The following is a 26,529-nucleotide window of genomic DNA, read 5'->3' on the forward strand; positions in this document are numbered from 1 at the left end:
GAAATCACCGTCTCTGGAGGAGTTCAAGAGACACTTGGACCTGGCGCTGGGTGAAGTGGTTTAGGGGTGACAGCGGTAGTGCTGGGTGGACGCTTGGACTGAATGATCTGAAAGGTCTCTCCCAGCCTTGATGATTCAATGATTCTGTGGAGGCTGAAGGAGATTTGGGAGAAAGATAAGGAGCTGCAGGTGGGCAACGCAGAGGGCTGGGAAAAGCAGAGGGTTCCAGGAAAACGATCAGCCGAGGAGGCAAGGGCTGCGCGAGCCGGGAAGAGAGCCGGGAAGGGAACCCGCCGGGCTGCGGTGGGAGCAGGGGTGGGAGCTGGCACCGGGTGCAGGGTGTGCGCGGAACAGCCCCGAGCAGGGCCGGGGGCAGGGTGTGCGCTGACCGCGGGGACAGGAGCGGGAACAGGGTGTGCGCTGAGCGCCCAAGCAGGACGCCAGCCCTCAGGGCCCCGCGAACTGCAGCCTCCACAATGCCCTTGGCCCGCACCGGGCATGCGCGGCCGCCGCCTGCCAGGCCCGCCCGCCCCGTTCCCGCCCGCCGCCGGGCGGGGACTCCGTGAGCGAGGAGGCGGCCAGGGCAGCGGGGCCGGGCCGGGCCGAGCCGAGCCGAGGGGCGGTCGCTGCCGCGGGCGGCAGGTGAGGCGGCGCGGGGCGGGGGCCGGCCCGAGCTCCCGCAGGGGGCGGTTCGTGGGGGGTGGCGGTGGCCGCTGTCGCCTTCTTCCCGAAGGGTGGGAATGAGAGGAGAGGGGGTGATGAGGAAGTGGGGGGAGCGGGGCCATGTTCCTCGTGGTCGGCGGCGACCCCGCGGCGGGGAGGCGGATGAGATGAGCCCTCCCGGAGCGGGGCTGGCGCCGCGGCCGTGGGCACCTCTGCACAGGCGGGCACCGAGAGCGCTCCGGGCCGGCAGGGCAGCCCGCAGTGAGGGTGAGCGGAGCAGGCAGCTGTTCAATCCCAACTCTGATAACCTCCCCAGAGGTCAAAGGCACTGCAGGTTTAAAGCCTACTGGGGAAGGTGAAGATGTAATTATGCTCTCCTGACAGTTTTCCTTGATGGCTGAGTGCCTTGGGACACCCCCTAGCCCCCCGACAGCTGTCTTGGGCTTTGAAAGCTTAGCAGTGAATTTGCGAGTTTGGCCCCAGTGGATACGGATGCTGGGTTTATCACACCCTGCACCTTTTTAATTATTGCGTGCTGACTAAGCATGGTGGAAAAGTTTCTCTTGGCTGTGTCAGCTGTGGATGCATTGCACACGCATGTTCCAAAGGTGGGCTCTGTGTGTCTGCTGGGTCCCCTTGCTCCCTTCCAGTCCCCCTCAATTAACCCGGTGTTTAAATGGGCTATGAAGATAAAGGCTTCATGTTTAGAAAAATAAATAAATTGGAGAGGCACACTCTCCTCTGGTGATGAGAATGAGGACTGTATCTGAACAACTGCTCAAGCCAAGGGAACGTATCAGTGTTTTCACACCAGTGCCATAGTTGGGTAACTATTGACAAATGCTGACTGTTAAACGGTGACTGCTGACTTTGGTAATAAAACAGAAGCGGCTCCTTTTAAGAGCAATCTCAAAACGCTTGAACTGATTGATTGGCTTGTTAGCTCCAGCCTTGACTTAGCTGGGAACCAGAAGAGCTCTTATTCTCTGCAAGGACGTTCTCCCTGAAACAAATCTGACTTAGGCTAAACGCATCAGCTGTAAGACAGGGTGTTTATTTTGCAATGTCATTTTCAAAACCGCGGCAGATACCAAATGTGTGAACTAGATACAGGAAAGCTGCCTTGCAGTCTGCTTTTCTGCCAGAGTGCATTTTGAACGGTTTATGATTGCAAGGTGGCAGTTTTACTTGGAGTCTCACTTTTGTGTTTTAATTAGCTGTCATCAAAGCTGGAGTTCAGCTTCCAACACTTGTGAAATGTGCCATGAACATGCACTCTAGATGCCTGGGTAATGTTTTGGAACTAGTTACTTAGAGCCCACTCTCTATTCAGCAATGTGAAAAATGGATTGACTATATGGAAATCTCTTTCCAGCTAAATTTCCAATCTCCTCAGTTGCATCTCATTGTGAACTTACTGAGGTTTGCTTCAATCATCTGGAAATTGAATATTCTCATGCCCCTTTTTCTCACCCCCTTTCTTTTAAAAGTTGTTGCTTTAAAGTGTTCCATAAGTGCTGTGGGTTTAAATGGTTCCCTATGACATTAACCCACATTCAGTTGCTGCTCCCCAGAGTTTTTAATGTGTCTGGCCTGTGCTCTAACATAGTAAGGTCTTTAGGAGGTGTTTTAAAACATAGGGACCTAGAGAGATCTTCCACAAATAAAACTGTCAAATGATCAGAGCCATAGATGACTTTTCTCAGCAGAAGAAACTGCTTTCTATTTAAAATGGCTTTTCCAGTCAGGGTGTATCTAGGCTATGAGGGAGTGGATTTTTCTAGGAAGTAGTGGGAGGCAGGAAGAATCATGAAAAAGAAGGTGGCGCAAAGGAGAGCATTTAACCACAGAGCCAGAACCAGATCACAGATCCTCAGCTATGCAGATAAAATTTCTTCAAAAGGGCAAAGATCTCACACTGTGGGACAGTATTTTCTTAGGTTGTGTTCCAGGGTGGTTGCAGAATTCAATGTTGAAGTTTACATTGAGAGGTAGAGTAGATCTGTGGGTCCACAAAGGCCAGGGAAGAGCGGGCTAGGAAGGGTCAGTGGAGTTTTGGGGAAGATGAGTGATGCTCCCGTCTCTTGCTGGCTGCCTTCCAGGGGAAGCCAGCAGCTGTCCCTAAGGGACTTTGCACCTTTGGCACAGAGCACTGACTGAGGGTTAGTCTCAGGGTCTCAGCTGGTCAGAGTGACCCCAAGATATGTTAGAGAGTCTCTTCTCCCAGCCTGGCCCTCAAAGAAGGAGTCAGAGCTCTTCAGTTCTCGGTCTCAAGGTTGTTTATTGTATCTTATCTATAAAATTCTTTCTCCTGTCCTGCCGAGGTCCACTCAGCAAGACAGTCAGAGGCATTCTGCCCGCCCCCCGGGCTGTCTTATCTTTTTATACTAAAAACTACGTGGACAATAGTTACAATTACTTTCCAATACCTGTCATCTATGTTAGACAGTGAGCTTCTACTCTAAACCAATCTAAAAGTGCCACCATCACAGCACATGGAGGCCAAGAAGGAGAAAGACAGGACACGTCCCAATTCCTCCCATCTTGTCCCCTGAACCCCCATTCTAAAAACCTCAAAAACCTATTTTTCACCCTGTGATAAATTCACTATCATTCTACTTAAATTTCATTGCTTGTAATTCTTCATATAAGGTTGTAATTGTTTTTTCCAAGGGCTAAATCAAAGGCACAGGGGTCTTGGGCTCTGTGCCAAGGTCTCTGAGCCCCCTGGGCAGGGGCTCGAGTCCTCCAGGGCAGCCAGAGGAATTTCCTGGGTTCCCAGAGGTTACCATTTGTTGGTGGTTCTGCTGTGCTAGATGAAGACATGATATGGGATCCTCCTCCTTCTAAAAGGTTAGGTTTCCCCCCCTTTCCTTCACCTTCTGTGGTAGAACGTGTTCCCTTCTCCATCAGCACACCGCCTGCTTTGACACCACTCTGCCACCTTTCCCACGCAACTGTCTCTCCCTGTCCTGGAAGCCAGCTGGTAGGTGTGAGGGGCTGGAAGAAAGCAGGTTTCTTTCTTTGCCTTCCAAGTGTGCAGGTTCTGCCTGCTGGCAGGACAGGGGAGAGAGGGCCACTCACACCTGGTGGTGCCGGACGGCGCCCGGCTCGGCCTGCGTTTGGCACAAGCTGTGAGCAAGCATTGAGCTCAGCACGGGGGAGGCTCAGCTGGGAGTGTTCAAAGACAATTACTGGACGCAGTCTGTGTATGACAAGCTTCAGTTTCATTAGCTGCCTCCCAGGAGTATCCAGCTGTGTGGCTCACCTTTGCAGAGATCAGAGTCTCCTCTGTGATGTTATTAGGTGTTTTTAAAAATAGCTTCATCAATCCACTTTAAAAGAGCTGGTCTGCTCTGATAACAGTGCCTGCTGGTGCTTTTCCAGATAAGGAACTTGTCACTTTTCCTGCTGTCATACATGCAGCTTCTGCCCTATTTAGAATACAATATAAAAAAAGACTACAAAATAACCACCAGTCTTGAGTAAAGATTTATGTGTTTAGTTTAGTAACAACTGAACACTCCTTATTTAACTGCTTTGGACAGTATTGGTTTATGAGGAAGTTAGGATCAAGCTAAATGCAGAGTTGAAGATAATAACTTCACATACCAGTGTCTTGAGGAAATCTTCATGATAATGTCTCTTACATAACAAAATGACGACAGGCCAAAGATATTTTTTTTTTTCCTTTCTGTCCCAATTAGAAATTCATTACCTTTAAAAAGAATCTGAAATACTATGTTGTTCATGTATGTGTATCATCTATACAATGGTGGGAAGGAGCCAGATGAAATAGCGTAAAACCAATTTCAGTCTCTTTTGGGGGTCTGAAAAGAAGTTCCTAGCAGTATCATGAGGAAACTGCAATTGCAGGACATACCTAGTAATTCATTCTATAATGGTATATGCAGGAGCAGTGTTCTAATTTACACATTTCTTTGATGTTTTGTGAGCAGATGGCATTTTTAAAAGGGTCTATTAATTCTGTGGGAATTTGGTAATGCCTAATTGCTGGGGGATCAGAATAGAGTAGGAGTCAAAGCGAAGCTCCTGACTTCTCTGCTCTCAAAAGGGAGACAGCCCTCTGCAGCCTCATTTTTAAGCTACTATCCTTTTAGAAATCCTTGCTTAAGAATATTCACCAGTGCCCTCAGCATAAATTTGGAACTTGCTGATTGGTCTTCATTAATTGGACTGTTCTCCATGAACCAGACACTTGTTATTACAGGTAAAAAGTACTGGGGTGGTCATTGCTTATTGTGGGACACCATGCATTGTGGATTTTCATAAGAAAGCCCTTTACTCTTTCCCTCTTTCCCTTTTTCTCACTTGTTTCATGGTTCCTTTCCTTTTATTTTTCCTTTCTCTGTTTCTGTCTCTTTCATTGCACCTTGACTTGATTGGTGTACTTCAGGCACCTGCCTAAAGTGTTTGCTGCAAAGGACCTAAGTACCTATTTGCACTGTGACATCAAAGGATCACATTTTGAAATTACAACTTTTCCTTTGAACAAGAAGAAGAAAAGTTTCCTGGTTGCTATGGTGATGAGCACTATATAAATGCCTATAAATAAATAAAGTAAACAGCTGATTCATGGACTTTGATTTGCACTATTTTTTTCTTTTCTAATGAGATATAATTAAATATCAGAATGGGAGGAAGTGACTTTCCATTAATTTTATTAAATACATGCTATGCCTTCTCTTTTACAGTATTTCAGCTGAGAACAGTTAAATAGTAAGATGTGTATTTTTCTCTCTGTAGGAAGTTGATGGTTTGAAAAATCATAGTCTAGTATTTATAGAAAAAACTTTTAGATGCCAAAAAGCAGTCCAGTAAAAAGATGGTGTCCATTTTCAGTTTAATCAGAACGTACATTTTGAGCTAAATGCCTATTTTTCTTATCTCTAAGAGACTATTATAGCTGTTGCAACATTTAAGTTCCAGTCAAAAGTGTCTATAAATGTAATTATGTTCTTCTGCAGTATTTGAAACCCCACTGGTGCACAACAACAAAACTTGAAAATGTCACTGACTTTTTCTTTTATGTCAAAATGACAAAGGCACAGTGAAAAATCATACATTCCTTGTTGAAGTTCAAGGAGGAGGGCAGAACTGGCTTTTTCATAAGCTTTTTGTTCTCAGGGCTATGATGTAAAAGTAGCTTTCTCTCTGTGCTGAAGGTGATAATTGTAAAATGGATTGGATGGAGACAATAAACAGCACACTGGAGTAATCCCACACTCAGGTGTTTCTCACTCAGGAAACGGGTGCACTTTGATTAACAGCAAAGGAGAGTCTGTAATGGAAGGAGCTGCCTTAGGGGAAGGAAAAAAGGTTTGTGTGATATACAGAACTACTCCTTGGTTAAAGGATCAGTCTGGTTTCTTGGTGGAAACTGATTGTGCCACACTGGCCTGAAGAGAGATTACCTCAGCTCTGAGCTGTGGAGTGCAGCTTGTGCACTGACAGGGAGTAGATCTGTTTTCTACCACAGTCACAGCTTTGTATTCAAAGTAACTGTCAGATTTCCAAAGGACTTGGAGCACCATCTTGCCCTATTAAACAATGATAAAGTAACACCACATCCTTCACTGTCTTCCTTCCCACTGTGCATTCAGATTCATGTCCGTTTGCTTTACCAATTAAAATATATTTGACTAAATACCTTTTAGTCCCAAGCATGGATAATTGGGAGGACAAGGACATGTGGTAGTTCTTTGCAGTTACACACAACTTCCATCTCACAGAGCAAAACATGTATCTGCACACAGCTGTAGAAGGCAGGGGCGGAACAGGAGCAAGGAATGGTGTTCCTGAGGGTCTCACTCGAGCAGCGACAGCCTGCTCCAGTTTGATTTACATTTCACAGGCCTGTCACTTTTGTCACAGCTGAGCTGCTGCTGCGGCCAGGCTGGTGGTGCTCACCTGAAGAACAGTGACAGCATCAGTGAAATAGCCATGGAGCTGCTTCTGAACCTGGAGTTTCCTGCCATGGGACTGTGCTCATTTCTCAGAGGGTGGCACAGTGTCCTGACCCTGACCCTATGCCTGCCACAGCACTGTTTTCTGTGGGCCTGAGGCTGGAGCAGGCTGTGCATGCTGGAATGTGATTTGTACTCCACATATATCAAAGGCAGTTTTACCTGGATTGAGGGTAGGTTTGGATAGTCAGTGTTTGACTGTGTGACCGACAGTGGACAAGGCAATCCAAGGTCTCTCCTAAATGAGTTGCTGCAGAGGCTGATGAGGTTTGTAGGCAGCCTGGACGCAAACAGAATCTGCTGCCTGCCAGAGCAACAGGGAGATGGGAAAGGTGGCAAACAGGGAGTCTTGAATGTGCTTCAAGTTTGCAGCTACTCCCAGGGCTAACCACATGGTTTTGGTGTTCCTGGAGACCAGGCTGGTGCTGGAGCAAGACCAAGCTCCAGAGTCATTGACAGAATTTTCTCAATTGAAAAGCAGCAATGTATGTAGTACATACTGCCTTTAAGGGAGAGGCATCTTTATTTAGAAGTCTTTTCTTTGGAGAGGAGGATGAAATATACATATAGATATTAATGAGAGGACAAACTGTTGAGGACAAGCTGGAGCTGTTGTGTATCTCCTTTTCTGGCATGGTTAGGGTAAAGGGTGAAACAGTGCATATACCAGATTTTTTTTTTCTGTTCCTCAGAAGCTCTGCTTATGGGTGGTTAGAATTTTTTTTCTGTCAGAATTTTTTTAATAGATAGATATGATCCAGGACCATCTGGTGGAATTTGCTGTTGTCACATCTAGGTTTTCTGATGTATTGCCTGTCAAGTTATGTTGTATGTTCAGATGAATTTCTCATATGATCTGCTGACAGCTACTGACAGTCCTGAGATGGGAAGTTGGAAGCCTGGGGGGAAGAACAGAGGGGCAGAGCTAGCTTTTAAAATGTAGCTTTGATTGCTTTTGATTGGTGAGCTTTTATTTCTGGTATTTATGGGTGACTTTTTAGTGAAGAAATGTGAATGAGTGAACTTTAAACCAAGTGCACCTAAACTACTGTAATTTTACTTGTAAGGTCTTGGAAATCTGCCTATAGTTTGTTGTTGATTTTATTTCTTTCTTTGACACTGGGCTCCTTAGTCGTTGTCTATCCTTAACTCTCCATCTGTAGACAATCTCACACCTACTTAAATTGCAGCCTTTTCTTCCTCCTTTACTCCTCAGTCCTTATCCAGTCCCTTTTTAGGAAGACCTCAAAATATTTTTGTATTTTTTAGGATACCATTAAGAATCCTAATAGTCATGGTATGCTAATCCTAAATCCTAATACCTTAATAATTCTGTAGTAAAATGAACTTAGATTTTTGGCAAATTCATATTAACCTTTGCAGACAGGTTGTATAAAAGCAATGTATAATTATAATAATTATATATATTATTATATAAGCAATATATGTATAAAAGCAATAAGCAACTCTGAAATAACTACAGTAATTCTTTTCTTGGTGATATAATTCTCAATTAATTAAAGTAGATGGTTTTTGATGTAGAGATCCACAGTGCAATTGCATTTCTTCACACACTGACAAAGATAATGATCTACACTTTGTAAACCAGAATCCAAATAAGCCATAAGCCCTTCAGTTTTGTTCTTCATTTTTTCTGCCATAATTTGAAGCTCCAAGTAGCAATTATAGGCTGGTGACAAGATAAATTTCACAACCTGTTGTCATTCATCATTTTTCAATTGGCTAGATCAGAAAATAAGTGACTTATGTTTGAACTTTAAAGGTTTTTAGTTTGTATGGTACTGGTAGAAAGCATAGTACAGGTATTTCTGAGTGGGTTGGGAGGAAGCCTGTTTGTAGGCAGAGGTGGGATTGCCCTGCAAAGGCACATCCAGGTGTGGCTCTGAACACAGACTCACCCCCTTCTCTCTCAAAGCTGTCCTGGTTATACTGGGCCTCAAAGTTGGAAGTCACTCTTGAAAAGGCAAAAGCTTTCTTCCATGGGAATCTGGATGTCAAGATGACTGTCCTCAGAGGACTCTTGCTGAGGAAGAAGCTGGAAAGCATTTACTTGCCTCTGATCACTCCTGTGAGTCCTTCATGCTCCTTCCCGGACTGGGGACTGCGAGTGCCCTTCTGTGGCAGTCAAGAGAGAGAGCATATTAAGCTGACCAGGCCTGCAGAACCTAAATGTGGGGACCACTGTTGTGTACTCCAGTCTTCTTCCATACTTTTAAAGTATCAGATAAGGAGACTTGGAAATGATCCCATTCCTGTGAGGGAGGGATTGGATATGCAAGGGTCAGTGTAAAGATGCAGCAGCTCTCCATGGTGGTGGTGATCTGTGTTGGATGGAGCACTGTTCTCATACTGCTCAAGCACCAGCTCGGCTATTTTCAGCAGAAATGGACTTTGAAAGAGACCCCATAGATGGAATATGGCCAAATCCTCTGCCTGTAACATGTTTGATAGCCCTGCAGGGTGGCAAGGCTGGTCTTCAGTCCTTAAATGCATTAAATTAACTGCAGGCAGGCTTGCTGAGGAAAGGGTAATGAAGCGGGTCCAAAATGGGCCGTGTGCGCTCAAGCACATGCAGTGGGCTTAATGCTCTAGGCAGCACTGCCACAGGCACGTGGCTCTGGAGCAGCCAGGTCAGGAGCACACTGGGCTGTTTGTTAAATGTATTGCAGACCACAGGTGCAGCCAAAATCACTTAGCCAGGCATCAAAGAGAAAGGCAGGAGGGAGAGCAATCCCATCAGGAGAAACTTGTGAGAGGAGCTGGATGCAGTCTGGCATAATGCTGGCTTGTGGAGGATGTGTTCCAGTCAGCACCCTCTCAGGACCTGCCTAGCCCACTGTAGGAAAAATTTCAGCTTCTGGTAATTGAGATGAGAATTTCAACACATGGATTGTGTAGTTTCAGGTAGAGGCAGCATCTGAACAGGTCTGAAGCGTGACTGACGTCATGCAGTCTTCATCTTTACTTCATGGGATGAAGAGGTGGGAGGGTGGAGATTATTTGAAGCACCTGGATAGAGGCAGAACATAATTTTTCTGAGTTCCTTTGTCTGGAGGAGTACACAGCCCATATATAATTCAGAAACATGTTAAAAAGTAGGGCGCTGTTGTCTTTAAAAATCAGTGAGCACCCAAGTCTGTTTGTTTAAAATCTTGTGCTATGTCTAAAATGAACCAAGAAAGTGTGTACAAAAACTAAGCCTTTCATAAACTCAGAATAATGTGTATTTTCCACATTCAGGCTCAAATACCTGGAGCTGCATGTGGATTTATTCTTGTCAATCTTATCAATTCTTCTGAAATGACGTTTAATAGAGATGTTCTTTTCAGATTGATCTGTAAACAGACTTTTTTGTTTGTTTCTTTTGTAGTAAATCTTGCTTCCCTCACTTTTTTTTTTTTTTTGCTTCTTCAAGCCTTTTCTTCCTTCTTCTGATTTAAACCTGATGATGTTATGCTATAGTTAAATTATCTGAGAGGGAGAGTGATATCAGCCTCCTCCACCTTGTAGTAAAAAAATCTGTATTTTTGTTTTCTGCAGTGTATTGAGAGCAAGATAAACAAGCAGGGTGTTGCCACCCTTTATCACAGTCAGAATGATAAATGTCATGTCATGGAAAGCTTAAAGATGTGTAAGAATGCAAATCCTTGGCCCACAAGGAGATATGTTTGAAAGTGCAGATCCAGCCAGGAGTTAAGCACATCCTTAAATCTAAGCAGAAGCATTGCTTCCATTGGGTGTATATATCTGGCACCACGCTGTGTGGGGTAAGCAAAGCTCATTCTGTGAAAGGAGATCTGACTTGTTTTAGTGGCTTGAAGTGGGATAAGAAGATGAGCCTTTTCCTGTCCCCTTGAAGAGCAGTCTGAGGGTAGTGCAGGTTTAACTGTTCTGTGTTACTGTCACACAACAGTGTGAACTGATGTAATAGAGATGCTGATTGTTTGCTACCTTACAGTGCATCCATCCCTCCACTTCTCTTCACTTTTCACCCTCTGCCCATGTCTGCTAACCATGAGCAGAGAGCCTTGTTTGTAGCAGGCAATACAGCACCACAGCACCTCAGCTTACAAGGTGGAAGCACTAGAAGGGACTGGGATGTTATGTGGGAGTGCAGGACTTTTCCTCCCTCACAAACAGGGAAATATGTAGAAATTTTCAATAATTCCCAACTCAGCCAGGAAGGCCAGTGACTTCCTGGGGTGCATCAGGGACAGCATCACCACCTGGGAGGAGATTGTCCTGCTCTGCTCTGCTCTGCTCTGCTCTGCACTGGGGTGGCCTCACCTCCAGTGCTGGGGGCAGGTTTGGGAGCCACAATGTGAAGAAGACATTTAACTATTAGAGAGTGTCCAGAGGAAGGCAACAAGAATGTGAAGGGTCTGGAGGGGAAGCCTGGTGAGGAGTGGCTGAGGTTACTGGGTTTGTTCAGCCTGGAGGAGACTGAGGGGAGACCTCACTGTGGTCTTCAGCATCCTCAGGAGGGGAAAGGAGGGGCAAGTCCTGATCTCTTCACTCTCATGACCACTGACAGGACTCAAGGAAATGGCAGGAAGCTGAGTCAGAGAGTGTTTAGTTTGGATATCAGGAAAAAGTTTTTCACCCAAACAGTGGCTGAACACTGGAAGAGGCTCCAGGGGGAAGTGGTCACAGTACCAAGCCTGACAGAGTTCAAGAAGCATTTGGACAATGCTCTGGGACATATGGTGATTCTTGAGATGTTCCACATGGGACCAGGAGTTGGACTCGATCCTGATGGGTCCCTTCCCTTAGCGTATTTTATGATTCTATGATTTTTTCTCTATCTGGTTCTTTTTCTGGTTGTCCTTTAGTAGAAGTACTCTTTTTGGCTCTGTTTTCTTTCCTCCCCTGTAGTTCATTTTCCTGCCATGTTTCTTGCTTCTTTTTATTTGATGTCATGTGTGCTTTCTGAGGATGCAGTGTATTCTCTGCTCTGGTGGCTGTCCACATATTCCTGGTAGTGTGAAGTCATCTATGTCTTTCCTCATGGATTTGAGCTAGTTTTCTAACTGGGAGGTGATATATCATTTTTGTGTACAGATGGAAATGTTTTTATTTGTTTTTTTTTTTTTGGTACTGAATTAGATGTCATCCCTCTTGCATCCTTGAGACTCTAAAAGAGGGATGGAGGCTGAGTTTTCCTGATGCACTGATTTTACAGCATCAGTTTCACTGAATTACCACTAGCTGATCCAACAGCATGGCGGCTGGCACCAACATTCCCACAATCTTCTCCTGTGTTTTAAGTGATTTTGTTTACTTCATACAGTGCAATGAGGTCTCGAGCTCATGACTGGAAATTTCTTGGTGTTTTATTGATAAATACAGATAAAAAAAGATAATCTTCCTGTCTGGTCTTTTTTTTTTCCCTAGAGCAGTCTTTGAAGGTTGCACCTTCTTCTGTTGTACATCCTTTGTCCAAGTGTGTCTTTTTTTTGTCTATTCCCCTCCTACTTGTTTCTTCTCTTCCTTCCCTTTATTTTATTCCTAGGTCTTCTTAATTCTTTTGGGTTGTTTTGTTTAGGTGTGAGAAGAGACACACCTGAGTTTAAGTATAGTTGGCTATTCGGAATTAACCTGGAAGTTTTCCTTACAACTGCCATGTAAGCAAAGAGCTCAGTAATTTGCCCCTTCATCTCTTCAAGCTTTTTCCAATGTCAGCTGAAAAGTTTCACAAACTTTTGCCATCCTGCCTCCAGCTTTCATTGCCTTTTGACCATCTTGTGCTCCAAAGCTTGCTTTGTCATACCTGTGAGAGGCTGTGCTGCACAATTCTCACATCCAAACCAACTGATGTTTCCCTTTTCCACTGTAAAATGTTTCACCTTTTCCTTTCAAAACACAATGCAAGTGTTCTCCTCTCCTTTGGCCTTTGACTCTGCCTTATAAAACTGCAGCAGAGATCTAGGTACTCACTGGCAGCTGGACTTCTCTGCTCAGTTGCATCCAGGAGCCCCTTCTTCAGCTGCTAGATGTTCTGAAGGCCACATATGTATAAAAAGGGGACAAGGGCTCATTTTGATATTAAATAAGGATTTCTTGGTTCTAGTGTGGAGGTGGCTTGGGATTAAAGATGAGAGGAATAAGAGTTTGTTTGATACCAAAAGGGGTTTCTCGTATTTCTGAAATAATGGCTTTTGTACCACACAGCTTACTTGCCAAAGTTCAGCTGAGAAAATGTTATTCTCAGTGAAAACAGATCATGTGTTTTCAGTTGCAAAGATTTCTTTGTATATGGTGTTAATTGCCTTTCCATATTTTTTACTGTTTTACCTTAACAATTTGATTATACATGTGTTTTTGCTCTCGAGAGACAGTGGGTGTGATACAATCTCTGTTTTAAACTGTTACCATGTAATTAGCAGGGAGGGATGTCTCTAAAGTCTGATCTGCTGGCTGCTTTGCTGCTCAAGAAGCAAAGAGCAGCTGAATTATGGGATTTGAGTCCTTGACTGGAAGTCCTTGTTGTGTAAATTTGGCATAGGCTGCTTCTGTTTCAGAGAACTAACTCTTTCATCAGCTCAGAGTTGTGTATTAGGACCATGCTTTAATGACATCAAGAAATTGTTATGGGTTTCCTGGTTATGCTCTATGTATGAAGAGGGCTTGCACACAGATCTTTCTTATGCACTAGTTATGTTCTCTGATAGTAAACCATACAAGCTTTTAAAGATCCTTCTTGTGAAGTCTTATAGCTTACACTGAAAAGTAATCTTTGCTCTCCCTTCTCAGAGCTTCTAAACCAGAATGGGATGTTTCTGCTACATTCTTCTCAAAGCTATGCTGTGAGTTTTAAATATCTTCTGGTACTAAAAATTCACCCATTCTATTTTAGGGATCAATTTTGTATACTCTTCACTGAATAACACTATTGGCAGTTCAGTTCTCTTCACTGGTGTACTAATGTGAATGTTTTGTTCTAGGAGTGGTACTCAGCTGAGAGTTTAGACCTTGGTTTCTTTAAGCTCAGAGACTCATCTGCAGTTTTAAGCTGTATGTGACTTTTGAATCACAGGTGACCAATGAAATACTTAAGCACAGTCAATGTAACATACCTTGGAAATGCCTTGAAAGAATTTGAAATCAACTGCCACTGTCCCTTCCTCTCTCCCAGGGAAAAAAAACCCTTCTGAGTTTGTGTGTAGGGACTGCAGTCCCCCTGTGCAGTCAGTGGTTCCCTGGATGTGGTGGGGTTTTGCATGTGCTTCTGGCAAGCAGGCAGTCAGATGTAGTTACAGAGTGACCACAGTCCATGACACAGACGCTCACTGCTACGCCTTTGATGCATTGGAAATGAGTGATTCGTGAATTGCTTCGTGTCTTAGTTTGCTGTTGTTTTCCCCTCTCCCAGCTGGCCACATGTAATGTAAATTGAGTGGGATGGTGGTGGATTGTGAATTGAAATCCCTTTGCACTGGAAAATTAGTTTCCCTGAGCAGATGAGGCTTTCATCTGTGGATATGTGGACAAAAAGCTCTCTCCAGAAAGGTATGTGACAGCACTTTCATGACCTCTTTTTTTGCACTGACTCGACCATATCATAAACTCGCTTTTGTGAGCCAAACCAGACTCGGGCTGTTCCTGCTGTTGTCATTTATTTCAATTTTAATTTCAGCATATTCCTGCTTACCTTTCACAACGGCTAGGAGGAGTGGCGGGAGGGAAGAGGAGGAGCAGTGAAAAATAAAAAGGTTCACAAAGATTAATTTGCTGTGTAATTTTCTCCTTTAGAAGGAGGGAGAGACACACCTGGGAAAATAGGCTATCAGACCTCTAAGCACACAGATGAAATACTGCCCTTTCTAGCAGACACTGGTGTGTTGCACTGAGGCAGTTCACTTACTCAGCACTAAAACTATACGACCAGATTCATTTTGAGGAGGCATGATGTGGTTTTTTCTGTGTGTCTGCATTTTTACTGCCTTTAGCTAAGTTAGGACCCTTGGTGCTTATCACTTTTTAATGATTTGTTCTTACCTCTGCTCCTTGCTTCTGGCTGTTTGTTCTTTACTACTTAAGTTGTTATTCATGTTCATGTAGAGACCTGAAAGTTAATAGAAAATGAAGATTGGAGTTGGTCTCACCTTCCCTTCTCCTGTAAGGTTGCCTGGGACAGTTCCACAGACCTTTATATAAGGCTTTGCAGCATCTCGGCTTCTGACTCTGTTATGGTTGTGTCAAAGTATAAAGCTAAAGCTAGGAAGCCAGCAGCTCATTGAAATTAACTTCTTTGGATTTATAAAATCATTGATTAATCATCTTTTAATGTGGGTATAAACATAGAAGAAGTACATAGTCTCTGTCTTAATTGTAATATTTTATATTAATTTTGGAATAGTCATACATATGTATTATATATAAATATATATATACACTTAGCACAGAGGTCACAAGGTTATATTATACACAAAGTTCTGTAATCCTTGCTTAATTTATGTGCATGTATTGTCCCCCTGGAACACAGGACTCTTGTGTGCATGCTTATTTTTAAGCATTAAGTATATTAAAAGAGGGGTTTTATTTCAGTGTATTTTGGGGTTTAGTTTGGTTCATCACCTTGATGGTAAAGAAATGGTGGTTATTTTGTGTAACTATAGGTCACTCAGCATGATGGTTGTTTCCTAGTCAGTCTTCAGTCCCTGACTTCGGTGTTTTCTCATTTTACGTACTTGCTGCAGTAACACAGGTGCAGATTTGTGTCTTCATAGTTGCAAGAGAAGCTTTTTGTGCTGTAGCTTTAATCCCTTTGCCTGGAAGGAAGGGTTGGCTACCTCAGCAGATTGTTCCTGTCAGCCTCCAGGTTAGATTAAAAGCACATCATTCTGCCACAGAAGGGGTGAAGCAGGATGAGCCAAGGCAGGAAGGTTCTAAATGTCCTCTTTCTCTGACCTCTCTCTCCACACTTAGGATAGGATTCACTGCCTATGGCCAATACATTTGTATATTTTAGTCTTGGCTTCAAGGTCACCAGACCTTCCTCTTTGAGGCTGCGGGGTGTGGCAGCCCTTACGTCCTTACTGTGGCTCATCTTGGGAATGCTTTGCTACTGAGAGGGTTCAGCCCTGCTCCAGCCCTCCCTGTGCTTGGTGGCTTCTCTGGGGATGGCTGCATCAATGCCAGCAGAAGCCTAGGGATGGAAAAGCACATCCTGATGTAGGAAGCTGTCTGGAGAGCCCTTGATGTCTTGAAATACTCTGTAAAGTATCTGAAAGACCACTCTATTCTTGGCTTTGCAAATACCAGCACATGGATCCAGAGCTGTACAAAATGAATGAGGGCAGATGTTTTTAACTGGAGCTGCCTTGAACAGCAGTTGCTTTATTGGGCTGATGTTGCTTCTCTCTCAGTAACAGTCAGGTTACGCTTCAGTTACTTGAAGAGATTCTCATTGCCAAAGACTTGACTCAGCATTTGATGCAACAGAGGCAGCAGATATTGCTGGTAGGAAGGAAGGGAACAGAAATGAGCTGCTGTGGCAGGGTTGGGTAAGGAATCTCCCATCATGGAAGGGCCACAGGTGAACAGCAACTGTGTCAGTAGTTTTGCAGGTGTTCCTCTTTCAACAGATACTTCCTGCTTTTTCTCTGAAACTTTCACCTTCTTGTGTGTATTGAATGTCATATTGTTTATTTATGGGGGTGTTAAAAACTCCACAGAAATGGGTCACAAGGAGACCCACTTTTCATTGTAGAGAAATAATACTTTGATTTATTGGTGGAAAAAAATGGGGCAAAAATTAACCACCTTGGTTTTTATTACTATTCAGATAAATACAACAGCAAGTCTAATACAAAAATTTCCCATCATGTCAAGCTTGGACTTCTTCCTCTTGCTGCTGTGCCCTTGATAAATATGCCTAAATTCAATAGTCTTTCCATGAATTTTCAAGGTGCTGAGGGCATGAAGAGGCTCTTCTTAGGTATTGAACTGTAAATGGTTGCATATGACACCTGGAGGAGTTGAAATGGGCTTTTACAATTAATTCAGTGTATTCATCACACTTCCCCTGTTGTGTGCAGCGGTTCATGTTGAAGCTGAGAAAGATGATTCATTTGCTTTCTTCTCCCTCCTGTCAGTAGCAGGAGTAGCCCTCAGAGCAACAGTAAATGCCTGGCCTACAGCCATGTGTTGATACTTCTCTTCTGGGCCTTCTGAAGATACTGTAATCAGATGAGGGACAAGGTAAGAATTCTTTTCCCTGGGGGAAATCAGACTGAGATTTTTATCAAAACCCAGTTGTTAGGATATTTTTTTAATTGGCCAGCAGATATTTTTCATTTGTATGGCTTATGGTATCAGGAAACACAGCTTTGATTTTTTTTTACCTCCTGTCTAGGTTATTTTATGATTTGTGAGACCTAATGCTTTGTTCTAAAATTTCATGTGACTGTCAGCACCCTGGGATATGCCCCCCACTCAAAACATGGATGTTTGTGCTCCCTTAGCATCAATCTAACAGGTTACACTACAGGGAGAGTATCCTGTGATACTGTGCTCCTACCTGTTGTTATATTACACTGCTGACCTAGGAGTAGGGTTGGGCTGTATGCTGGCTGCATCCTTTAAGACATGAGGAGGATGTGTTGTACAGGTGTGGCTGAAGGGGGCGTTGGAGGCAAAACAATCAGTTTGCAATTATGGGACTCAAAATGGCAGTAAACCTTTTTATTTCCCCTGATTTGATTTAGATTCTCCTTTAGCTTGGCTCTGAACTATTTTCCTGTCATGCTGCTGTTCTAGCTACTTGCAGGCATTTGTCAGAGACTGGCTAATTGAAGCACATGCTCCAGCTTGGATCGAAACTGCTGTTTTGATCCAGACTGTAGATGCTGTTACTGCTTCCTTGTGGAGTTCTTTCCATGAAGTACTAGGACTTTGGTTTGTAGGTTTGGATTCTCAAGATTTTTAAGAAAGTACAAAGTCTCTGAACATAGAAAAAGTGGAAGGTTAAAACAAAGGCAGCTTCAGGCAGCAGTCCTATCATAGAATATTCTGAGTTGGAAGGCACCCATGAAGACCATCCAAGTCCTGGGACTCGATCCTCGAAGCCCTCCTGTAATCCTCCTTGTGAACCAAGATGTCCTCATCAGTTCTGGAACAGCTGCAGCCCACTTGCAAAGCAGGTGCATAGTCCAGTGAAGGCAGTTAAATTCTTGGACATCTTATGCCCTGTCCTTTGAATACTTCCACACAGTTGTTACCTGTTCACCCCTATAGATCTAAGTGCCTGTTGGTGTTCTGTATTTCTATTATGTCTCTTCCATAACTTGGCACCCCTATTATGTTCACATTCAGGGGTGTTTTTTCTTTCAATAGGTGTATTTTGGTGTGATATTAACATCTTAATTTCCTAAGACATCTGTGAGACTTGCTGGTTATGACTACCCTGTTTGTCTCAATAGACAGGAGAAGAGGCTCTCTTCCTTTTCCTCCAAAATTCCCAGGACAAGTAACTCTGACATGGCCTCCAACTTGAAGCTAAGTTGTGGGTCCAGGAGGGGTTTCCCAGCTATGCAGGAGGCCCCTGGACTTTCTGCACAGCAAGTGCAGTGGGAATAGAAGATGAGATGGAAGGGAAGGTGTGTGGGGAACAGAGTGTGTCAGGCTTGTGGCTACTCCTCCAGCAGCTCTTTGAGAGCAACAGTGACAGAGCTGGTAACATATTCCTCTCTGTCCTTTACCATGTTTACTCTGTCACCTGTGGTCTTAGAGGCCCCAGCTTCTGTCTTGAGCCCTGGAGCCCATGAGTACAACCTTGGAATACACAAGAGGTTTTGATTGTTGGTAGTTTTTTGACAGGAAGCTGCTCTCATATTAATGGATGCTGGTGTGGTGCATCCCAGCCAGATCCCATTGACAGGCTCAGTCTTTTTGTCTGTAAAATGGGAGATGTCTGTCTTCAGGTGAGGTTGTGGCTGAATATTGAAGTGTCATCTGAGAGAGGGCAGATGATCTTCCTGCTGCCTGGGCAAAACCAGTGAACAAATAGCAACTGTGGGCAGCACCAGGGTGAGGCTGTACCCAGGGATCTCACAGGCAATGTTTTACCCTTGGTTTCTCACGTCAGTCTTGCTGAACATCATTGACTTACCAAACTGCTTTTATGAGCATGAATTATCTCAAATTCCCTTGCAGACTCACTGGCACTAATTACATTTGCAGGTGCACAGTTGGCAAAGCTGTAGTAGAGGGAATTGATTTATCTCTGTCACCCTGCTGACCTGTCATTACTGATGGCCAAATAGGAACTTGAAAGAGCACAAGTGGCACCTAACTTGAATCAGAACAGCTACCAAAGCCATTTCCTGCCTTGGGAACTGGCAGGTGACTCTCCCACACCTTTCTTCCCCACACACACTGCATACAGCTGCAGGAGCAGGCCAGTGTGTCCCTGCAATGCTGCTAGGGTGGTTCCTAATAGGGATGGAGGAGTTTATTAGAGTGAGTAGTTTAGCATATGACAAGTTCAGATAGCAGGCAAATATATGTTTTATATGTATAAAACATGCTTACATCTGCAGAAGAGAATAAATATCTATGAATTTGGTTGATGTCAAGACATGTAACCTCTCTGTGTGTGTGCATGCGTGTAAAATATGTTTGATCATACTTCAACCTTTTTAAACCTAATATTTATGTAAAACTTGCATCCTACATCTCTTAAGCCTGGGATCATGTCATTCTTGAAGCACTTGAGCAAAGGGTAATTTGGCTTCTGAGATATTCTTCTGAAAAATACCTTTTACCATATCAAAGTATATTCTTGCTTAGGAATTTTCAATATTTGGCTGAAGTCCTCGTCCTTTTGGCATGAGTTTTAATTTTAGCTTCTACAGAATCAAAATGTCATCCTCCCTGTGTGAAGTCCCAATCTTGGTGTCCAGAAACCAAATGCTTCCTTTGTGTCTTTTTTGTATTTGTCAGTACAAAGACTTTTTTTGTTAGTTCAGGCATAATTTTTTTTGTGTGCTCTCAAACTGAAATGCACTTTTGGTTCAAAAGCAGTGCAAGAGGAATAATTTCTTATAGAGAGTCCTTCTGGGACTATAAATAATAAATGCTGTGACTCAGAGTGATGCAGGCACCCCTGCAACATATATGTGCACTGAAAAGATTCAGTAAATAATGATTTACCTGCTCTTTGTCAGCCCTAAACCAAGAGGGATCTATTCAGACTTTCTTGCTAGCTTGATGAGTTTTGTTTGTGCTGTACTGCTTTTTAGGAGTTCTAAAATGTGGTGCTGTTATTGAAGACTGCAACTTTATGAGGGGTATTAAATAATTCATCAAATTCTTAGTTCTGAGCCAAGATCTCCTATTCAAACCTTACCAGCTTGTAGTAGGTGCTGACTGTGAAGAGCTTGGGACTGCCACACTTAGTGCCTTATGGTGCAATAGAAATGGACAGTTATTATTCCAGTTACTGGAATTATTAGATTATGGTTCCTCCCCTGCCCCTTAATGATGCAGTTTTGTACTTTGTGCTATGGCAGGTTGACAAACAGGACCCTCTTCAGGACTGGGTTTAAACTCTCTTCCCTATGCATTGTGATAAATTGTACCTAAGAAATCCTTTAATATAACTCATTCCAGGGGTAGAGAATAAGTTTATTCATAAAAGACCAGTCTGTATATGTTGTCCTTTCTTCTCCAGTAAAATAAAAGCTTTTCTAAGAGAGAGAGAGACCAACATGGTGTGTCTGGGTTATCAGGGTTCCTACTGATACAGTCACTAGCCAAGATCTGTGGGGTCAGTGGAAAGGCTCCCGTTAGCATCAGTGGAAGGTAGGTCACGCTGTGGAGCTTTCTGAAGTGCAGAAAGCACAAAGTTAAGGTGTGTTTTCTCAAGTGAGGTCAGCTCCAAATCTAACTCCACTCCTAGAGTTACAAAATTCAGAGGAAAAATATCGGACTTGTTCTGCACAAGGCAATATCTTTGTATTCAGAGGCGCAACGGGACAATGAGATGGCCTTAAAAAGAGAAGAGTGACTTTAGATTTCCTTAGTCCCAATAGGACAGGCTGAGGGCACTGGATGGGCTCGCTTCTCTTTGCTCTTTTCTATTATTTATTTCCCCCAGGCACATGTGATTGAGCAATGTCTCTCTGAGATCCTCTCAGGACAGGCATAGGTTCATGCTGTGGTTTGAAGTGCACCTTGAGCATGTAGGAGGAGGTATTAAGAGAACTTTCCTTCTTTTTCATCCTTCTTATTTTACCTGTTAGGTCTTTAGGGAAAATCCTCACAGACAGATATTGAACAAGATGTGTCCTGCAAGTATACAAGCAACAGGTTTGCAGAGCCTCCTGTGTTTGCTTGTGGTCTGCCTGCAGGAGTGTCCCTGCAAGGCTGGGGTCTCACTCCTGTGTTCAATGGTGTGATTTCATGCCATGAGCCTTTTGGAGGGCAATGATCTGAATGTGGATCCCATTGTGGGATAAGAACTGGAAGTGTTCCCAGTCAGTTCTATCTGGTTTGCCATCTTCATGAAGCTGCTCAGCCCCCACAGGTTCAAGCTCTGCTGGGAAGGTTTGTTTAAGGCACTCACCTCCGTGAGCTTGTGTGCACTAGGAGATTCTCTTATAAGCTCCTGGATAATTTCTGTGCCTTTGTGTTTAGCAAATACTTGTTTCCACCATAAAAATTAACTCTAGTATGAAAATACTGCTCCCTGGATCTCTGAAGGAGGGCAATCACAGCCCTGTTCAATTCTAAGCCATTTGCTGACCGTCACAGCTGGGAAATTGCTTTCCTGGTGCCTAGGGAATTACTAGAAAGCACGACGAAAGGCTTTCACGTCTTCAAGCAAGGGGCATTTTTTCCTTTCTCTCCTATTGTTTTCTTCTTTTCTGTGAAGTGTTTGGAGTAGCAGTGGCGTTAAGGATCCTCAAAAGCAGCATTTCTAAAATGCGTGTGTCCCCCCTCCCCAGAGCAGTTCTCCGCCCGTCTCCCAAGACACGCTCAGCTCCGTGGAGCAGCACGCTGGTGTTTGTTTCAGTGTGGCCGCCCGTCGGGGATTTGCAGGAATACTGCAGCAAATCATCCTGCATGCAAGGCTGACCTCTGGGAGGCTAACAAATTGAGGTGAGCCAGCTGGAGCGATAGGACATTGCCGGCACACAGAGCATGCTCAGACCTGGCGGAGAAAGGTAGCTCGGGCTGCCGATGGTGCGCGGGTTACGGTGCCGACGGCTCTTAGGTGGGATTTTTGCTTTTTCTTTGTGGTGGTGAGGAAAGAAGAGGACTGGAGAGTGCTCGTTCCCCTGCAAAGCATAGCTTTAAGGTGTCTTCTTTTTTCTTTCTCCTCTGAAAGAGAGGCACCGGATAGCATTTCCTGTTATTTAGCATCACCAGGTATGCGTGCATGTGCTGAAACACTGATCTACCAGTGACAGTACTTCCAAGACTAAAAAGGTTGCAGATGCTCTGAATTACTGTATTTCTTTGCCGGGTGTCATTGTAACTGTGCTGTGTTTGCTGTGCTGATCACATACGGCTCTGAATTCAGTTTTGTTGGCAGTCCTGGTTGCAGTGTACTGAGAAGAGGGGGGAGGTTGGCATGTTTTCCATGGTATCTCCTCGCTCCCCCTTCCATGCAAGTTCACACTGAATCCCTCCTCTGTGTGTGTGCACATGCGGGAAGGGAGTCAGTAGTTCATTTGTAATCCCACGTCTTTGTAGTCCCTCTTTGTTTGACTAGTGGTTTGCTTTATCATTTTTAAACAAAAGTCTCATGGGGAAAACGTCTCTGATATGGACTAAATCCTGTAGGTTTGCAGAAATGTATTTCTTGCCCGACATGTGCTGCTATGGGATTACTTTTTTTTTACCTTCCCCTAAAAACATGCTAATGTGGAGCTTGTGGTAACCAAGGAGGGATTGTCACTGTTCCTATTGGCTGTGCTGTGCTCCAAAGAATTTTGGCTCCTGCTTAGGATTTGCAGCACCCAGGAGCGGTCCTGGGCACCGTGCTGATGGAAAGCAGGGAGAGCTCAGGCTGTGGGTGCTGCTAAGCACAGTCCCAGTACCCGAATAACACAGGTACTCTGCCTGCTGGAGAGCACAGAAGGAAAGGATAAATAAAATACAGAGAATAACAAATGGCAGCTAAAGCCCAGAGGCACAGTTGGAGTGGCTGAAGATCGTCTTGTTCAGTCCTTTGGGATTTCACATCATACTCTTTTTCATTCAGTTTTGCAGCATTAGTAAATTTTCCCTTCAGCCACCCCCGCTCGGTCTTTGCTTTAGGCAGACCACTGAAGTAAGATAAACCTACTGCTCTCTTGACACTTTTTGTTCTGACAGAGGTATCTTGTTTACAGACTAAAAGCAAGAGACCAGGCCAAAGGAGAGATTTTTTTACTCAAGTGTCATGGCTGTTAATGACAATGTAACCAGATAGGTTTCAGTGGGATGCTCGGGTGAACAGAGATCAACTGGAATGAACTCTGCCTGTTAAGCTTTCGCCTCTGTCTAGCCATGGTTATTTTGAGTAGCTTGGGTTTTCATCTTCAGGCTTGGGACTCTCAGAAGGTGAACAAGACTTGAGGGACTGAGAGAAATACCTTTTTTTTTTTCTTTTTCTTCACCTTTTTAGCTCATTTTCCTTACATTTCTCGCCTCAAGCTAGTTTATCAAAAATGCATCTTTTTTAGGGGAATTTTCTTGAGATCTGGGATTTTGTATGGGGAAAGAATTTCATAGTCCATTATGGATGGAGAACTTGGAAATGCAGATCTTAAAAGCCCAAGAAGTATTTTTTTTAGATTAATACTTTTAGTTCAGCTTTGTGGCTTGCTTCTATGCATTGACTTTTTAGTCTTGGAATTTTTTTTAACCTGTTATTTTCTAGATCAAGACAGGAGTATCAGCAAATATTAAATTAATGGCTGCTAGTCATTGTGAAAGTCAGGTTGGATCTCTTCCTGTCCCAGCTCTCACAGACTTGGAATTTAAGTGGAAGAAAACTTAGGTTTTCTATCCATAAGTGCAGCTGGGAGGTGTCCTGTAGCCACCAGGATGTTCGTATGGAAGGTACTTTTGCAGTAGGGACCATTGCACAGAGCCTCAGTCTCCTTGGTTGCAGTCTTGTATAGAAAGATTTACAGTTTTGCTGTCTATTCTTCACTTATGTTGAACCATAAAAACTGAAGATGGACCTAATTTTGATCACAACTATCTATAGATAATGTTTTTATAAGACAGGGGTTTGTAAAATATATTGTTATATTTTGATTTTTTTTTCCATAAATAAAGCTCTATTTTTAAAATTCTTCTTGAGACTGCATAGTCTAGATATTCTTGTTTTTCATGTCCCCTCTTTGTATCAGGCTTCAATAATGATATTTTTATCTTTAACTGCTGGGCTTACTCCCTCTACAAGAATCTGCTCTTTTCCTGTTTAAAAAGTCAGCACTTCTACAGTTGGCTGCTTTTTACAAAGAAAATGTTCCAGTATATCAATCATTCAGTGTACCATCCTTTCTTTAATGTGCTATGTACTGTGAAAGATATATGTATCTCATTAAATAAATAGAGTGAATAAGATGATAGCAGCTTTTTGGGCTGTGGGGATTGACTTGCTTGTAGTTCTGTGGGAATCTGTGACAGAGATGAGAATAAAAGCAAATTCTTGGCTGCCGAATCCCAACTCCCCCTCTTTCCAATTGGGAAAGTTGCCTTCTAGCAACTTCTGCTTTGAGGATGAATGAAGTAGGTATTTAAAACTGCATGTGTTGCATACACTGAATCCTTAGCTAAGCCTCTTGCATCAGGGATGGGAGAAAGAACAGAAGACGTTTTGCAGGGGGAGTGCAAGATGCCATGTTTGCATGCTTCTCTTTTCCTGTGCTGGTCCTGGAAAGCCAGTCTAGCAAGAGATGGATCCAGGGGTAGGGAGCGCTGATGGGGGAAATGTCCTTGAGGAGGGAATAGCTGCTCCTGCCCCTCCCACGGTGTTACCCTAACAAGAAGCCCATTTCCTGGCCATGCAACTCTGCCCTAACTCCTTTGCTGTCCTGTGGCAAGAGCAGCCCCAGTCCACTTCCAGTTGTGTTGCATTTCTGGGAACTGTGGAGATGGTTCTGTTTGGACACCATGCCACCACTGGCAGGCTGTGCACAGGAGCTGGGCCAAAGCCAAGTTGGCCTCCATGAGGCATTTCCTCTGTGCACAGAGGGGTGATGCTCTCTGGAAATGTGTCTCCTTCATGCTTTTTGGTTTTCCATTTGATGAGGCATTTTAGCCTGCTGTAGCTTTGGGAAGCTGAACATTGGCCTGGAAAATGTTGGGTAGTTAGTAACAAAAGTTCATCAAGGCCTAAACAGACAAACCCAGCACTTCTCATTTCGTTAATACCTGCAGGAATCGGTGACCCCTCCTTAGGCGTGCTGGTCACCCTGTTCACCCTTGTTCTCCCTAATCAAGCTTTTGTTTTTTTCCTTTTGGGGGTCTTAGTAGTGTATGCTTGTCTTTTTTGTAGTTGGGATTTTTTTTATGTGGATTTTGTAGCTTTTCTCCCTATTTCTTACCTAGATTGCAATTTTTAAAATTGAGAGGAGATTTGGAACACTGTCCATCATATTAATAGCTTTAGTGATTCATCCTACTGTAGCTTCACAATTAAAAAAAGAACAACAGAACTCATCTCCTAAATGAATCCAAACAGTTCTTCATGCCAACTGCCTATTAGTGGAAATTCCTCTCTCATCCCGCCCACTCTGATCTCCTAGGCATGTTAACAGGAGATGGAGAACAGTGTCTCCATCTATGCTTCCTGTGTCCTTACCACTTCCTGAGGATGTTTAATACATCAGATAACCTGTAGCTAACAGGCAGAAGGTGCTGCTGTGTCCAAACTTGCATGAGAGTGTTATGGATCTGCAAGACCCTGGAGGGCTCTGCCGGAAGTGCCTGCTGAACAAACCAGAAGAATATTCCTGAAGACTTTACCTGCTCACCAGCAGCCAGTGCTAGTTAGAGGAGAAGTAGCTGAGCTGTGAGAATGAAACTGTGATGCTTTTGCTGAGTGAATGGGGGTGGCAGAAGAAAATGGGGTAAGCTCTTCATGCCTGTGAACTCTTGGAAAAAGAGTAAAGATGAGCTGACCAAAAATAGAGTGCCTCCCACAGGCTCTTAGCTGCTGGAGCAGCATCCATTGTGGCTGAGCTGCAAGCCTCAGGATATGCTCTTAATTCCACTGCACAGTCTGGAGCTACCCCCACACCGATGTTTTTGTTGAACTCCCCTTGTCTGGCTCTAAGACTGCTGCCTCCTGCCTGTCAGCATCACTGCCAGGGAAATCTGCCTCTTCTACCTGCCTCTCTCACTCCTGCTGCTCCCCTGCAGCCCACTCCTCTCAGAGTCCTCAGTGGCACATCCCATGCCCTCCTGTGGGACATCATTGCCCTGTGGCAGCTTGGCAGTGAGAAGCTCTGTGCAGCTTTTACATGCACGTCTCTTCTGCCTTGGCTCTGCTCTATCACTTGCTGTGTCTCCTGGTGCTGAAGGATGGTGCTTTAGCATTTCAAAGCAGAGAGTGAAAAAATGTCAGTCCAATCGATTTCTTTGGTAACTGGGGCATATTCCTCACGTGGAGCAGAGCCCTGGGTATGCCAGTGTCACTGGGAAGCAAGAGGGTGGATGAATGTGGTAGGGATGGGGAGGAGGGAGTCTGTGGGCAGCTTGGGTGGTGACTGGCCTAGAGGCTGCCCTCTATGTAGAAAGAAGCAGCACAGAGCACTCTGCTCTTAAGTAGCAGTGTGTCTGGCCTGCCACTTCTGCAAGGGCCTTTCAGTTCTTAGGATGTTCTCTGATGACACCGTGGGAGTGGCAGCTC

General features: G+C 44.0%; 1 protein-coding gene across 3 annotated transcripts in view; it reads left to right on the forward strand.

Annotated features, from left to right (window-relative positions):
- Nucleotides 1–552: 552 nt before the first annotated feature.
- The window catches only part of POMGNT2 (protein O-linked mannose N-acetylglucosaminyltransferase 2 (beta 1,4-)), a 31,931-nt gene continuing 5,954 nt past the window's right edge, over nt 553–26,529 (forward strand). Inside the window, exon 1 of one of the 3 annotated variants that reach the window (XM_066571649.1) lies at nt 553–642. The gene's annotated coding sequence lies outside the window, so the exon portion shown is untranslated. Of the gene's footprint in view, nt 643–21,647; nt 21,777–21,817; nt 22,047–26,529 lie in introns of those variants that run through there. The other 2 variants (XM_066571652.1, XM_066571642.1) reach the window with 2 other exon arrangements.

The sequence above is a fragment of the Molothrus aeneus genome, chromosome 1 (genome assembly GCF_037042795.1).
Source record: "Molothrus aeneus isolate 106 chromosome 1, BPBGC_Maene_1.0, whole genome shotgun sequence".
Classification (NCBI taxonomy): Eukaryota; Metazoa; Chordata; class Aves; order Passeriformes; family Icteridae; genus Molothrus; species Molothrus aeneus.